The sequence below is a fragment of the Bison bison genome, unplaced genomic scaffold (genome assembly GCF_000754665.1).
Source record: "Bison bison bison isolate TAMUID 2011002044 unplaced genomic scaffold, Bison_UMD1.0 scf7180017864035, whole genome shotgun sequence".
NCBI classification, from domain to species: Eukaryota; Metazoa; Chordata; class Mammalia; order Artiodactyla; family Bovidae; genus Bison; species Bison bison.
In genome coordinates, this window is record NW_011494607.1 from 7,344,362 (window position 1) to 7,358,857 (window position 14,496).

The window sequence follows — 14,496 nt, forward strand, 5'->3', positions numbered from 1 at the left end:
CCAACAACAGATTGACAGAACAGAAAAATAACAATAGTCAAGGGATGCTAACTGTCCTTGTGAAAACAAGCCTTCCTCTTGTTGGCCACGTTGCTTCTCTTCAGTCTAGATACCAGACGCTGCTGTAGCAATGCTGTGCCTATACCATTATCATTAGCACCCTCAAGCCTTGGACTTTATATGGTAATCAGTAGTGCCTTTACTCCTAGTAAAGTGCCCATTACTCCTTGCATATGATAATCAGTAGTTACTTGGGGTCATTTGTGCATTTATACGTGTGTGTGTGTGTGTGTGTGCACATGCGCCTGTAGTTGCTCAGTCATCAGACTCTTTGAGACCTCATGAACTGGATCCCATCAGACTCCTCTGTCTACGGAATTTTCAAGGCAAGAATCCTGGAGCAGGTTGCCATTTCTTTCTCCAGGGGATCTACCCAGTCCAAGGATCAAATCCACGTCTCTTGCTCCTCCTACATTGGCAGGCAGATTTTTTACCGCTGCACCACTTGGGAAGCCCACTTGAGGTGATGGTAACAGGAAAAAAGTTAGTCTAGAAGCAAACAGAACCATCTAGAAGCAAACCAAAGCTTGGGGGCTCTCTGTGATTAATCTACCCCTCCTTGTCCAATCTCTGGAACTGGAGTCCAGGACCCCTCAGACTCTTGCAGCCATCTATAGGCTCCCAGGCATCCCACAACCCCAGGTCCCTCAGGGTTGGCTTCCTCTGAAGGCAGTCATCCACTTATCATCCCTCCTCCTGTCTCCCACCCCCACTGTGTGCCCATATATTTGCCTAGCCAGCCCACCATGTCCTCCCCACCCCTCCTCTGCCTCTTGCCATGAAACGTTCTGATCACACACTCTGGCTTCCTCCCCAGCAGGCATTGTAGCAGCAGAAGCATCATTGTCAGCTTACCCACTTCCTCTCCACTTGGGCTTTGAGTTTTTCTGCTAGAATAATTTCCTTAAAGTGGTATTTTTGTAGATTTGTTATAAATGCAGTTTCCTGACCTACCCAGAATCTCTGGTGGGGGTGGGCAGCAGGGAATTGGCAATTTATCTCATCCTCCCAGTGATGTAAATATGCATAGAGGTGGGAGAAGCCTGGCTCTGGGAACTGCTGTGGTTTTCTTACCCTAGTCCCACATTCCATGATGCTGGCTGCACCATAGTGACTATCAAACTCATTGGTTGGTTGTGAAGCTCAAGGGCTGTTCCCAAACCTGTTATGAATCTCTCCAGCCTAGGAGACAGATCATTGCCTGAGAGAAATATTTTTTGTGACTTCTTTGAGTATCCTTTCTCTCCTTGGCATTAACTCTGAGTATTTCTCTCATTTCAGGTGTTACAGACTGAAATGTTTGTTTCAACTGGATAAATTCACATGTTGAAGCCCTAACCCCCAGTATGACTTCAACCAGAGTGGAGATGGGGCCTCTAAGGAAGTTATTAGGGTTAAATGAGGTCATAAGGATGGGGCCCTGAACCAATAGGATTTGTGTCCTTGTAAGAAGAGACATGAGACAGCTTGTTCTCTCTCTTTCTCCATGCACACACAAGGAGGAAATGTCATGTGGGCATACAGGAAGAAGGTGGCCATCTATAAGCTGGGAAGACAACAGCTGTATGGAATAGCTACTATCAATATGTCCACTTTCCAGATGAAGGAACAGGCTCAGAGAAAAGTGAACACAGCTAGTGGGTTGTGGGATTGGGATTTGAACCCAAGTTCGTTTAACTCCAAATGTCTTACTTTACTCTGTTCTACTCTCTCTCCCAGGGAATCTGGATCATAAATATTGAGCAAATGGAGGCATGGAATCCTATAGTTTTCAAAGTAATTTTAAACCTTTTCAAACTAAAGATTTATTATTTCTTCTCACTTGTCGTTGATCAACAAGTATTTTGATAGATTACTAACCTGCAAATTGATATGAAATTCATAACTTTCCATGGCTTTTTGAAATATTAAAAATAACTCATGATCTTTTATTTCCTTTAAGCTCCTAGGAATTTGAAAACTTAATTATAACCATCATTTTACAAATGAGGAAGTGGAAATCCAGACAGGATTGTAGCTTGTGAGTTACAGATTTTGGGTTTTCTCCTTCCTATCCAAAAGTTTTGTATCCAACATCATGCTAAATCAATCAGTCCATCATTTAAGTTGTCGTTGAGCACTGACTTATGCCTGTTTGACAAGATTATGTGGAGCTCACAGAAAAATTACAGCTTCTGTATTCCATAAATTTATAGTCTATTTGGGGAAACAAGGCTTAGACATAAAAGGTAATTATGTAAAATCACAAGATAATGTGTTTCTAAAGTCTTGTTTCTTATCCTTGGCTGCACATCAGAATCACCCAGGGAGCTTTCAGAGCTCCCAAACTCTCTAGAATAAGGATTTTCCAGGGTGAGGGCCCAAAGATATATATTACTAAAAATACCCCAGTCAGGGTTGAGAAACACAGTTGTAAAGTAACATATTCTTCTTTTTATTTATTCTACTTGGGATTAGGTGGGCTTTGCCACTCAATAAACTGTCTCATGAGTTCTGGGAAATTCTCAGTCATGTGTTCAAATACTGCTTCTGCCGCATTGTCTTCCCACTTTCTTTCAGGAGCTCTTGTTTAACATGTCAGACATATTTCTGCCTTCCGTGTTTCTTAGCATCTATTCCTTACTTTGCAAATGTTTCTGTTCCCTAGGCTTCAATTTTAGACTCCAGGGATTGGCAGACCACCGCCTGTGGTTCACATCTGTCCCCTCGCCTACTTTTGTCAATAAATTTCTGTTGGAACACAGACACACCTTTTTGTTTACATATTGTCTGTGACAGGGTAGTTGTGACAGAGTCTATATGCCTTTCAAGCCTAAAATATTTATTCTCTGGCTTTTTTACAGAAAAAAACTTGCTGCCCCTTTATAGATAACTTATTTTCCAGTTCACAAACTCTTTCTTCATCTCTGTTCTCCTGTTAAAATGGTCTACTGAGTGTTTCACTTTGATTACTGTACTTTTTATATCACATGGATCCTTATACATTTGGCAGGTCATTTTTTCACAGTTTCCTGTCCCTGATATTACTTTCAAACTTTTCTTTTATGTGTTTAAATATAGATTCTGTAGTTTTGATAGATTAAATATGTAAACATTCTGAATGTCTGATAAACTGAAGTCCTTACAAGTCTGTTTCTGTAGTTCATTTTCTGTGTGCTTTCTTTAATTGCACATTGCTCATTATTCTTGAAAAAACCACTGATAGAGATTCCTTGAGGCTCCCCCAAAAGTGTGTTTTTCTAAAGAGAATTTACTTTTGTTCTGTGTTGTGCTGAAACCAAATTCTTTGCAGTGCCCTGGGCTGCCCAAGCTGCAAACTCATGTCAGTGCTGGTTCATGGTGATGATGTCTCAAGTAATTTTTTCTTGGCTTATTTTTCCTTTTGCTAAAAAAATGAGTGATATATTGGAGAAATTCTGCAGTAGACTATATGATCTTTAATGGCAAGAGTGAGTCTCTTTCATGGTTGTTTTTGCCACCCTGCACAGTGCCTGGCCTAATAATTTTTTAATGAATGAATAAATAAATAAATAGATTATGTTGATTAAATTTACAAAATAGTTCTCAACTCTGTGTCTTCACCTCTTTCCCACTCTCATAATCCTAGTTCATGTCCTAATCATTTTTTGTCTGGAGTATTGCAATGTAACATCCCAAATAGTGGTTTTCAGTCAAGAGTGGACTTCAGAATTTATGGGATGTGTTAAAAAATGCACGGTTTTTAAAAATCTGGGGGTAAGTTGAGAAAATCTATAATTTAAATTATTCTGCATGTAATTCTAATATGTGAAAGACACCCTATGCCAACTTGTCTTATCTCTTTTATATCCATCCTCCATATAATCCAACATGGGACTCTGACTACTCTGCTCTCCTACAAAATCCCCACAGTGGTTCTCTGCTGCCCACAGAATAAAATCTAAGCTATTTAGCACTGTTTGCAAGGCCCTCCATCCCCGTTTTGTACTTATCCTCTGGCGACACTCAAATTCATGCAATACTTCTCATGTACCATCTTGTTATCCATGTCTTGTTTTTGTGCATTCCATTCTCTGTGCCCTTTTACAAATATTCCTTTACTGACTTATTTCTACTTGTCTTTCAGGACCCAGCTCAACTCCAGGAAGCCTCCCCATACTAGAAGGCTGAGTTTAGTGCTCCTTCTTCATGCTCTTCTGCTTAATCAGTTTTGTAACCAACTCTGTCACACTGAAAGTATGATCTTGCATCTGACTGTGAGTTCATCAAACGACTTGAGTTGCTTATCTTTGTTAGTCTAGCATAGTTTTCAGAATACAGTAGGAATTTAGTATATATTTTTTGCCCAGAGTATAATATAGAATTACTATATACTTATTGAACTGAACTGTCTCAATTTTCCATTTTAAAATCAGGTATATCTGGGAACGTGGGCAATGTCATCTCTGGAGCTCTTTAAATTCACAATATTTGTGATTATTCTTACTAATAAAATTCAGTTGCTCCCAGTTGTGTGAGGGAGAAGAGATACAATCTAGGGATTAAAATACACATCCCAACTGAAATAGGAAACAAAGTAATTTTCAAATGAGAAAGCAGAAATGAAGTAATTAAGCATCGGGAATCTGCAATCTCAGGAATGGGTATTGTGCAAAGGCTGATTTCCTTACATGGGTTGCTTGGATAAGGGAGGCTCATTCTGTCTACAGAAGTCTGGGCCCCTTTCCCATCCCTCAGATCTGCCTAACTTCTTGAGCAGGCCTCTCAGGGAGATAATGAATATCAAATCTTCCCTCCTAGATAAGATGGTGCTGAAGAAACAACCAGGAATCATGGGCTTGTGTGTGGGTCCCAGGGAAAGCAGGCAGAGAGTGGAAGATGGACAGAGGTTTTGACTTTCTGGCATATAAGAGGTTTTTGCTTCTTCTGCTATGAAACTGGTGTAACTTAATTTCCTGATATTATTCACTCCCTGCTGTCTAGGATTAATCTGGATTTCCCCAAACAATCCCAAATGACAAGACTGACCAAGTCTTCTGCAATTTCACTGGATAGGATCAGAAGGATCCTAGAGTATACTCAGAGCTGGCCGTGTCATAGCTGGCTGCCATGTTCTTCTTAGTACATCTTGCTCAGAAGTTGGGACTGTCATCTCATGCTGGCACCATGACATCCTCCTCAGTTTACAGTTTTATAGCCTTCTAACCAGCGTCAGTCTCAGAACCATGGTCCCATCAGTAAGTACTCAGTAAATGAACGTTGATATGGTTAATGATCATAAAATGGAAGAAAACATGTTGGGTTTTTTTTGGCGCTGTCTCAAATAGCTGTAATCTCCATCCTGTACTAGAAAATAATAACAACAAAAAGAATACAAAGATTATCAGAGAACAAAGAGGTGGCGGAGATAGTATGTCACTCAGGAACCTGCAAAGGGAGACAGCTGCTGTGGAATTCCATTATCTTCGCAAGACCTGTTGCCCTTGAAGGGAGATGATGGCTGATGTCAGCTTTAAAACCATGGCAAGGTCAGTTTGCCAATAAAAGGCTGGAAAAGAAAAGGGAGGGGAGACAGAGCATCCTTGGCAAAAACTAATCTGACACATTGATGAATCAGCGAAGGCTTCTATGTACAGAGCTGCTCTTCTACACAGATTCTTTGGATTCCTGGGAACTGCTAGATGCCAAACTGAAAAAAAAAATCTCTCTTCTAACAGGATCCATCACTTGTGATCAAGCTGCTAACTGGTAGCTGCATAAAATAGCAGAGGGAGGATTCGTAAACTGAAGAACTGGGTTCAAATGACTGTGCCATTTCCGGCTGTGGGTTCTTAGGCAGGACAGTAAACCTCTGTGAGTATGGCTTTCTTATAGGTAAAACACAAGTAAAGTAGGCAAGATTATAGCGATAAATACCAGTGATTAGAATTAATTTCACTATTGGATGTGAAGGTGTATTTTCACATCCAGATGATCATGGGTTGAGGAAATCCTGTCTTTGAATGGGTCGAGGTGGAGAACAAAGTGCCGATGCTGCTGCCAATGAATAAAGCTATTTCCAAGCCCCCTTCCTCCCACCTCACCAAGAACATGCTAATAAATTCAGACTTATGCAGACTGATGTCAGGGCCTGCATTCATTAGCCAATTTAAATCATTTTGTATCTTAAAATAATTATGGCATTTGCAGCACTGTTTTCCAACACATTCGAGGTCTAAAGCGAAATGCCCCAAAGACAACCACATGCGATCCTTGCATTGATTTTACATTTTTAATGAACTTCCCTGTTCCTGGAGCTCTATTGGCATTCCCCCAGCAGCCCAGGTTCTGTTTCATGTTCCTTCATGGATACAGAGGGCAGCCTGTCTGTTTCCTCATCTGCACATGCATTTTAACTTCATCAGAAGTCAGAGGACATGGAGAAGTTATTTCTTCTTGAAAGGTTTATCTTCCGACTCCAAATTACCAACCGTAAACATCTGGTTAAAAAAAAAATCTAAATACAAGGAAATAGCTATATGTGTTTGTTTTTCCACTAAAGGAAGTGGTGTAGGATTTGCCCTGTACTTTAGAGACTTTAGAGACTGAGAGTAACATCCCTTTCCTGAATCCGCCATTCCTATACTGTTCTTTATATTCAGAAAATAGTATTAGAAAGAAAAGCAGGGGGCAAACATCCCTGACTTCATCCAGACTGAACAACCCCAGGGGTGTGAGCCATTTAATAAAGATTACATGTATATACCACTGATAAAGACTTGAGCCAAAAAAAGGGAACACACAAAATGCTCACAGGACCTAGGATTGTGCCACACAATCTTGGGCTAGGCTGTATCTGTTTTGAGGACTTTCCTTCCCATCTCAAATGTTATACATCTGAGTCTTAACAATAATGTCCGATCAGGAAGGCAGACACTATTACTAACAATGGCCTGTAAGCCCCATGGGATCTGGCCCTGCCATGTTATACCACTCTTTTACCTTGCCTACTCAGCTTTCTCTGATCTATCCATATTTACTTCCTTTCTTTTTAAAAAATAATCAATTAATTTGGCTGCGTCAGCTCTTAGTTGTGGCATGCCAGATCTTTCCTTCTCTAGTTGTGGCTCACTGGCTCTACAGCTTTCGGGCTCAGTAGTTGGGGTCTGCAGGCTTAGTTGTCCAGTGGCATGTGGGATCTAGTTCTCCCACCAGGGATTGAACCTGTGTCCCCTGCATTGCAAGGAGGATTCTTAACCACTGGACAACCTGGGAAGTCCCTGACTTCCTTTCTGGGTCTTGAACACGTCACAAGGGTTTCCCGCCTAAGGGCCTTTGTACTGACAGTTCCTTCTATGAAATGCTCTTTCCCTGACTGTTCTCTTCCAAATGGCGATCTCCTTACTGTACAGCTCTCAGCTAATATGCCTTCTTCTTGAAGAAGTCTTCTCTGGTCACTCTGAAGAATCACTGCCCTCATGCTATTCCAACACGTGCCCTAAATTACCTTGCTTTGTTTATTGTTCTTAAAGGCCTGTCATTCTCTGGAACCCTTCCTTTCATTGCTTATTGCTTCTGTCCCCCCCATAGCACAAAAGGGCCATGAGGGAAGGGACCTTGTTTGTCTGCTCCGCTGCTATGTTTCCAGTATCTGGAAGAGTGCCTATTACAGAGTATATGCTAAAAAACTATTTATTGCATGAATTCCAGTTTGTTGAAAGAGGAAACCAAGGCCACAAAGATGAAATGACTTGCTGGGATCTAGTTAGGGCAAAACTCGGACGTCTTTTAGTATTCAGACCTGTGCTTTTCTCTCTAGCCAATGAAATTTATTACTGGCCCTTTGAGTCACTGGGAATTAACATGTTATCCATCAGCATGACACAGGAAGTTGAACTTTCTTGTCTTCAGAGGCAGGCAGCATGCCTCAGATCTAGTCAGTGGAAGGAGTGCCACGTCCCACTGTTGAGATGTGTGTGTTTAAGAACTTAACCCAGGGCTCAGTGGTATTTTTCTGTTGTAGTCTCATAGAGTTTAGGGATTTGGGTCTTGTCTGGAGTGCACTAATTTGGAGAAGCAGCCTGAAAGGCTTGAGTCATGACCAGGTCATTTACTACTAGGTGACCTTGAATGCTGACCTTGAATTATCGACCTCTCTCTATTGGGATGACTTAGGTTTCACAGTTGTCCTGAGCACGCATAGAACAACCAGCCAGGACCAACTGCCGTGGTGGCACAGGCTCAGTGGATGCTTTAAGGCTTTTCTTCATCCAATTTAAAAATGTTTTAAATTTATTTTTGGCTGCACTGGGTCTTCGTTGCAGCATGAGGGCTTCATCTATTAATAGTTGCAGGGAGCAGTGGCTTCTCTTATTGCAGAACGTGGGCTCTAGGTACACAGGTTTCAGTAGCTGTGGTGCATGGGCTTAGTTGCCCCGTCATGTGTGGGAATTTCCCGGACCAGGAATCGAACACGTGTCCCCTGCATTGACAGGTGGATTCTTAACCACTGGACCACCAGGGAAGTCTGTTTCCATCCAACTTTTGATTGAAGCATCCTCCTTTAAGATGTGAGTTGAGTTTCTCTGTCTTGCTCTGTCTCTGTCTCTTTCAAGTTGACCAAGTGTCTAGAAACCCACTTTACCATAAACACAAGTGGTTTGTTGATATTTGGTGATTAACTAATGATGACAGAAAGGAAGATGGTGAATCTCTGGGGTGACTGCACCGCTTACACTCAATATTTATCATGTAGAGCTGATTTATGTCACACTGGGGAAGAGAACTAAGAAAATGTGACTGCCTCAGGGCAGGTCATGGGTAGATGGAGATTCTTTGTCATCATCAACACTGGCCACATGCCTACAGCTACCAGCATGGAGAAAGCAGCTCAGGACAGGCCAGAAACTCCATCTTTGGGCCAAGGTGAGAGGATAGAGCTAAGACAGTGCCTGAGAGGCAAAATGAGAGATGTCCAGGAGGTGAGTTCAAATTCCAGGTCGCCAAGTCAAATTTCGCAGGAAAGGTTTATTCTGAAGGTCTCCTTGTACACTCTGGAGCTTTGAAGCACAGCAGATTTGGGATAGAGTTGCAACAGAGGAACTCTAGAATTCCAGGCTGAGAAAAGAGACAGTGTTTAAGAAAATGATGCTCTGGATAAAAAACAAGTTCCTACTGTAGAGCTCAGGGAACTATATTCAGTATCCTGTGATAAACCATAATGGAAAATAATATGAAAAAGACTATGTGTGTGTGTGTATATATATATGTATAACTGAGTCACTTTGCTGTACAGCAGAAATAAAGCAACATTGTAAATCAACTATAGTTCAATAAGATAAAATTTAACAAATGATGCTCTACCTCTTTGAAAACACTGGATAATGTTAACAGGGAAGAAATTCAGTAGATGTTATGGGTGAGCTCCACCCGCAGGCTTCTAACCAGGTGCAAGAAGATGACCTTCTTCTGCACAGAGTTATGAGGAGGAGAATTGTTGTGGGAAAGCATGTGTTAAACTCCCCAAATACTAGCTGTTTTTATGGGGATGATTTTGTTGTGAGGATGGCTGACGCAGGAAAGCTGTCAGAACAAAGTGGGTTGTTCTTCAAACACTTGGTCCTGCCTTTGCTTCAGGCTCTCAGAGCTCAGTGACTTACTCAGCTGTAAATAAACTGAGATGCTCTGGCTTGGCTTCCTCCCCTCTCTGCCCCTCTCCCCGCCTTGAAAATGTCAAAAAGGAATTGAATGAAGGGAGACAAACCAAGAGGTGGAAATGTGCTAAAGAGACTTTTACACTTGGAAACTGCCTCTAAACAGTACTGCTCAGAGGTAAACCAGTTCAAAAAACAAAATATATATATATATATATATATATATATATCTGAGTATTAACACAGTGAATCAAACAACAGAGAATCTATTGGGATGATGTGGGATAGGCTTCTTTCCTCATTAACAAGCATGATCTCTGATGAAAGCATTTATTTGACTCCATGGAATTCTGGAAAGTGAAGTGTTAGTCGCTCAGTCTTGTCTGACACTTTGGGATGCCCATGGACTGTAGCCCACCAGGCTCCTCTGTCCATGGAATTCTCCAGGCAAGAATACTGGAGTGGGTAGCCATCCCCTTCTCTAGGGGATCTTCCTGACCCAAGGATTGAACCTGGGTGTCCTGCACTGCAGGCAGATTCTTTACTGTCTGAGCCACTGGGACAGAGAAATAACAGCCTCAGTGAACTGAGAGAAGGCACCAAGTTTTGTTCTGGCTCAGACCACTTTGCTTGCTGGCAGCATGTAGGTGAACAAAAATAAAGATGATCCCACAGACGAGTGGGATGGATCAGCTCAAACGTTGCAGGAGAATATCTGTCCTGTTCTGGAAGGAGACGATTGTAACCGCTCCAGCTCCTACCGCACCCCTAGGTCCACCTGTCATTTGATTTGATATCTTCATTCACCGTATCAACCCTCTCATCATCTCCCCTTTATCTCCTGCTCTGGGGCTTAATTCATTGGCCGACATTCTTATTCTCTTTACTAACAGGCAATCAATATTACATCATCCATTCCTCCGTGATTCCTCTCACACCATGAGATATATTTAAGCACATTCCACTGGGACTTGTTTTTCAGCTCCTCGATGCCTGGCAAAGTGAAGCTGTAAGACTGCTATGCAAAAGACTGAAATCTGATTGGATGGCAGCCCAGACAGCCTGTGTCCAGCAACGCTCTCCTCTCCTTTCTGTGAGCTGGTGGCATCCCTGGCCAGTTACTTGTGCTTCCACCCAAGATGACCTGGAGGACGGCATGGCAACCCACCCCAGGATTCTTGCCTGGAGAATCCCCATGGACAGAGGAGCCTGGCGGGCTAGTCTGTAGAGTCGCACAGGGTTGGGATAGGACTGAAGCGACTTAGCATGCAGGCACGCACCCAGGATGAATTAAAATGAACAATGGGGGAGGAGAAATAACAAAGTAATTAGAATTGTCCATTAATTAAAAGAGCTTGATGTGGCTCTCTGACATGCAATGGATCATGTCATTGTCAACACAGGAATTTATTATCAGGAGGCCAGTGTTTGGGGTAAAAACGAAACAAGCAAAGCAAAAAGAAAAAACAGAATCACAGTACCACAAGAATTCTCCATCTTGGTCTGGGTACTGTGTATATTTTGGGTTGAATAACTCTTGGTTGTGGGGGTGTCTTGGGCATTTTAGGGTGTTTAATTACTGACTCTTTAACTATTTGCATGTAGTCTCCACAGACTACACGCCAGTAGTACTCCCTGCCCAAGCTGTGACATCCCAAAATGACTCCAGACATAATCAAATATCCCCCGAGGAGCAACTTGCCCCTGGTTAAGGACCACTAACAGTACAGCAACTAAAACACAGCCAGTGGCCCCTTTATGTCCTGCATCATCTTTTCCCCGTGACTGCTTGACAGAAGCTTGATATTTAGACGGGAAGCTGAAGGCAGTTGGTAGTTTAAGAAAGAGAATAAATAGTGGACACCTTTTCAAATCGTCGTGACTTAACCATGTCCTTTGGAATTCGGGGCTGTCTGCTCTGACTCTGAACATTAAGAAGAGAACATGGCCTTGGTGAAAGCCTAGACACTGCTTCCAATGGAAGGGTTTTCAGCTGTTTCTAGATAACAACTGACCTTTAAGATAAATTTCTCTTCCAGAATTTTTTTTTTCCTTCATGAATTAGTTCTCTTTGCCTTGCCTTTCACTGCAGCCAAATGGTACTTAATGGATCTTTGAAATTTAATATCATATCCTATGTTGCTAGACTTTCTGAAGCTTAATAAGAATGCTTTGAAATGATTTTGAAATAGAATTTGAGAGGACAATGGGCTTTATTTTTGTTCGTGTTAAGCGTTTTCTCTGCTATTTTAGTGGATGAGCAATCTGATAGGCTTCCCTCTCTCCCTTTCCTCCTCTTTTTCTTCATGAAGGATGATGGAATTAATAATGTTACAGAACTTTACATGCACTTAGCAGTTTATCAACCATAACCAGCTAATCCACAGGAACCCGGCAGGAGGAAGGCTTGTTATTGGATACACAGGAATGATTCCCACATCTTTCATTTTCACTTCCGTAAATAGACCCATAGTTCCTGGCACTCCAAGGCTCTCAGTACACCTCTCTTGAATAAATGGTCTTTTCGAGTATTATGACAAATGGTTCCTATTTTTTTTATTAGCTGACTCAAAAAAAATCCATGCTGACCTGCAATATTTACACTAGCCCTGTTTCCTCCTCTAAAGCTAGGGCTGGACGTGGAGTAGGGACCTCAAAACCATTTCTTGAAGGGAGCATAATGCAAGCAGCTGCTCTGACTACTAGCCCCTTCTTCAGTACCAAGGATTTGCACATGCGTTTTCTTTGCAAGAACCTTGCACTATAGAGGGCTGCTACTGCTACTGCTAAGTCGCTTCAGTCGTGTCCGACTCTGTGCAACCCCACAGACGGCAGCCCACCAGGCTCCCCCGTCCCTGGGATTCTCCAGGCAAGAACACTGGAGTGGGTTGCCATTTCCTTCTCCAATGCAGGAAAGTGAAAAGTGAAAGTGAAGTCACTCAGTCGTGTCCGACTCTTTGCGACCCCATGGACTGCAGCCTAACAGGCTCCTCCGTCCATGGGATTTTCCAGGCAAGAGTACTGGAGTGGGGTGCCAGATTAAAAAACCAAAAAACGGTTGATTTAATATTTTTGAACTTTTTATTTTATATTGGGGCATAGCAATTAACAATGTTGTCATAGTTTCAGGTGGACAGCAAAGGGACTCAGTCATACGTATACATGTATCCATTCTCCTGGGAAAAAGATGTTGATACTTCATTTCACAAGTGCAGAAGCAGCCAAATTGCCTTTATTCATAAGCAAGGGCACGTCAAAGCTGGAATTTATTAGAGCTTAAACATAACTATTCAAAGAGAGAGACCAGGTCTCTATTCTGTTGTGGTTTTAAACTAGATTATCAGCATTTTCTCTGATTTTAACATCATTTTGTAATCTTTTGTCTGACTTACTAGCCCACAAGGAAGCTTATAATGATTATTTTAACCAGATTGAATGCTCCAAGAGGGCAGAAATCATTGTGTCTGATTTGCTAGTATAGACCCTGGCACATAGAAGGCAATCAATAAAAATTTTTTCAATAAATTTGTTAAAAGACTTTGTGTATTGACAAAACCCTAAGACCTTCCATATCAAGAAAGCGGTAACCTGGAGAGCAGATACAAATATTAAGGCCCTGGAAGGCATGTTGGTTGCTTTATATGAATATAAATAAAGTGTCAACCTGGCTCCTTCCTCTCTCTCGGGTGAGTCTGATTAGTTTAAGTTGGGCATTCTGAATTACTCTCACTTCAGGAGCACCAACGAATTTATTTTTCCAGTGAGTAAAGCTGAGGATGGATCATGGACCTTGATAACTCCACGAGACTCTGAGGAACCAAAGCATTATTAATCTTTCTTCTCTTTTAAATTCAACACACACATCCTAAGATACAGATGTAAATTTGCTTAGTTTTGTGGGTACGCTTTCCTTATCCCTGTCACCTTACCTGGGTCTTGGAGCCGGTGGCTTGGAAACCCTTTGGTGTTCCTGGGAGTGGAACTAAATCCCTGATGTAGGAAGAGCCCCCCTGAGGCTGACACCTCCCTCCTCCACCCTCTGGGCCTTCACGAATGGATGATGGAATTCAGCGCCTCCTTCCTGTCAAGACTGTCTCCACTCATGGTGAGGGGGTTTAGAAAGACTACAGCTCTGGCTGTTGCCATCGAGCCAGGAGGTAAATCAGGGGGACCATTGCCTGCCCTGTCATCCAGACCCTTCCCTGAGCCTGTCTCCTCCTGGTTTGGGCTGGGAAGTGGTGTCCTTCCTCTGGCCATCCTATTCCTTGCCCAGGTCCCAGTTTTCTAAAGTCTGGGAAGCAAACTTCTGTGAAGAGACTGCTTACAGTGAAAAGAAATTATTGGCAATTACTGCCAATTATTGGCAAAATCCCAGGGACCAAGTCCTAGATGCCCTATTCTAGCTGACCAATGGTCTTGTGGATTCAGTAAAAACCACAGGCCTCTGAATGAAAGCTCTTTGAACTTATTAAAATGTTGAACCCATTGAAATGTGGGACCCACTTTTCCTTATAGATTAAGACTGAGTATCTATAAAGTTGTGTGGGGACTTCCCTGGTGATCTAATGGTTACAGCTCTGAGCTTCCATTGCAGAGGACACAGGTTCAGTCCCTGATCACTGAACTAAGATCCCGCATGCCTCACAATGTAGCCAAAAATAAATAAATAAATAAATAAAATGAGAGCTTCACTTTAAAAATGAAATAGCCATGTGGCTCCTCTAAAATGGTTGCTCGCAATCATGGGCAATATTCCCCCCAGGGGACATTTAATAAAGTCTGAAGAACTTTCCGGTTGTCACAGCTGAAACAGTGGGTGAACTAC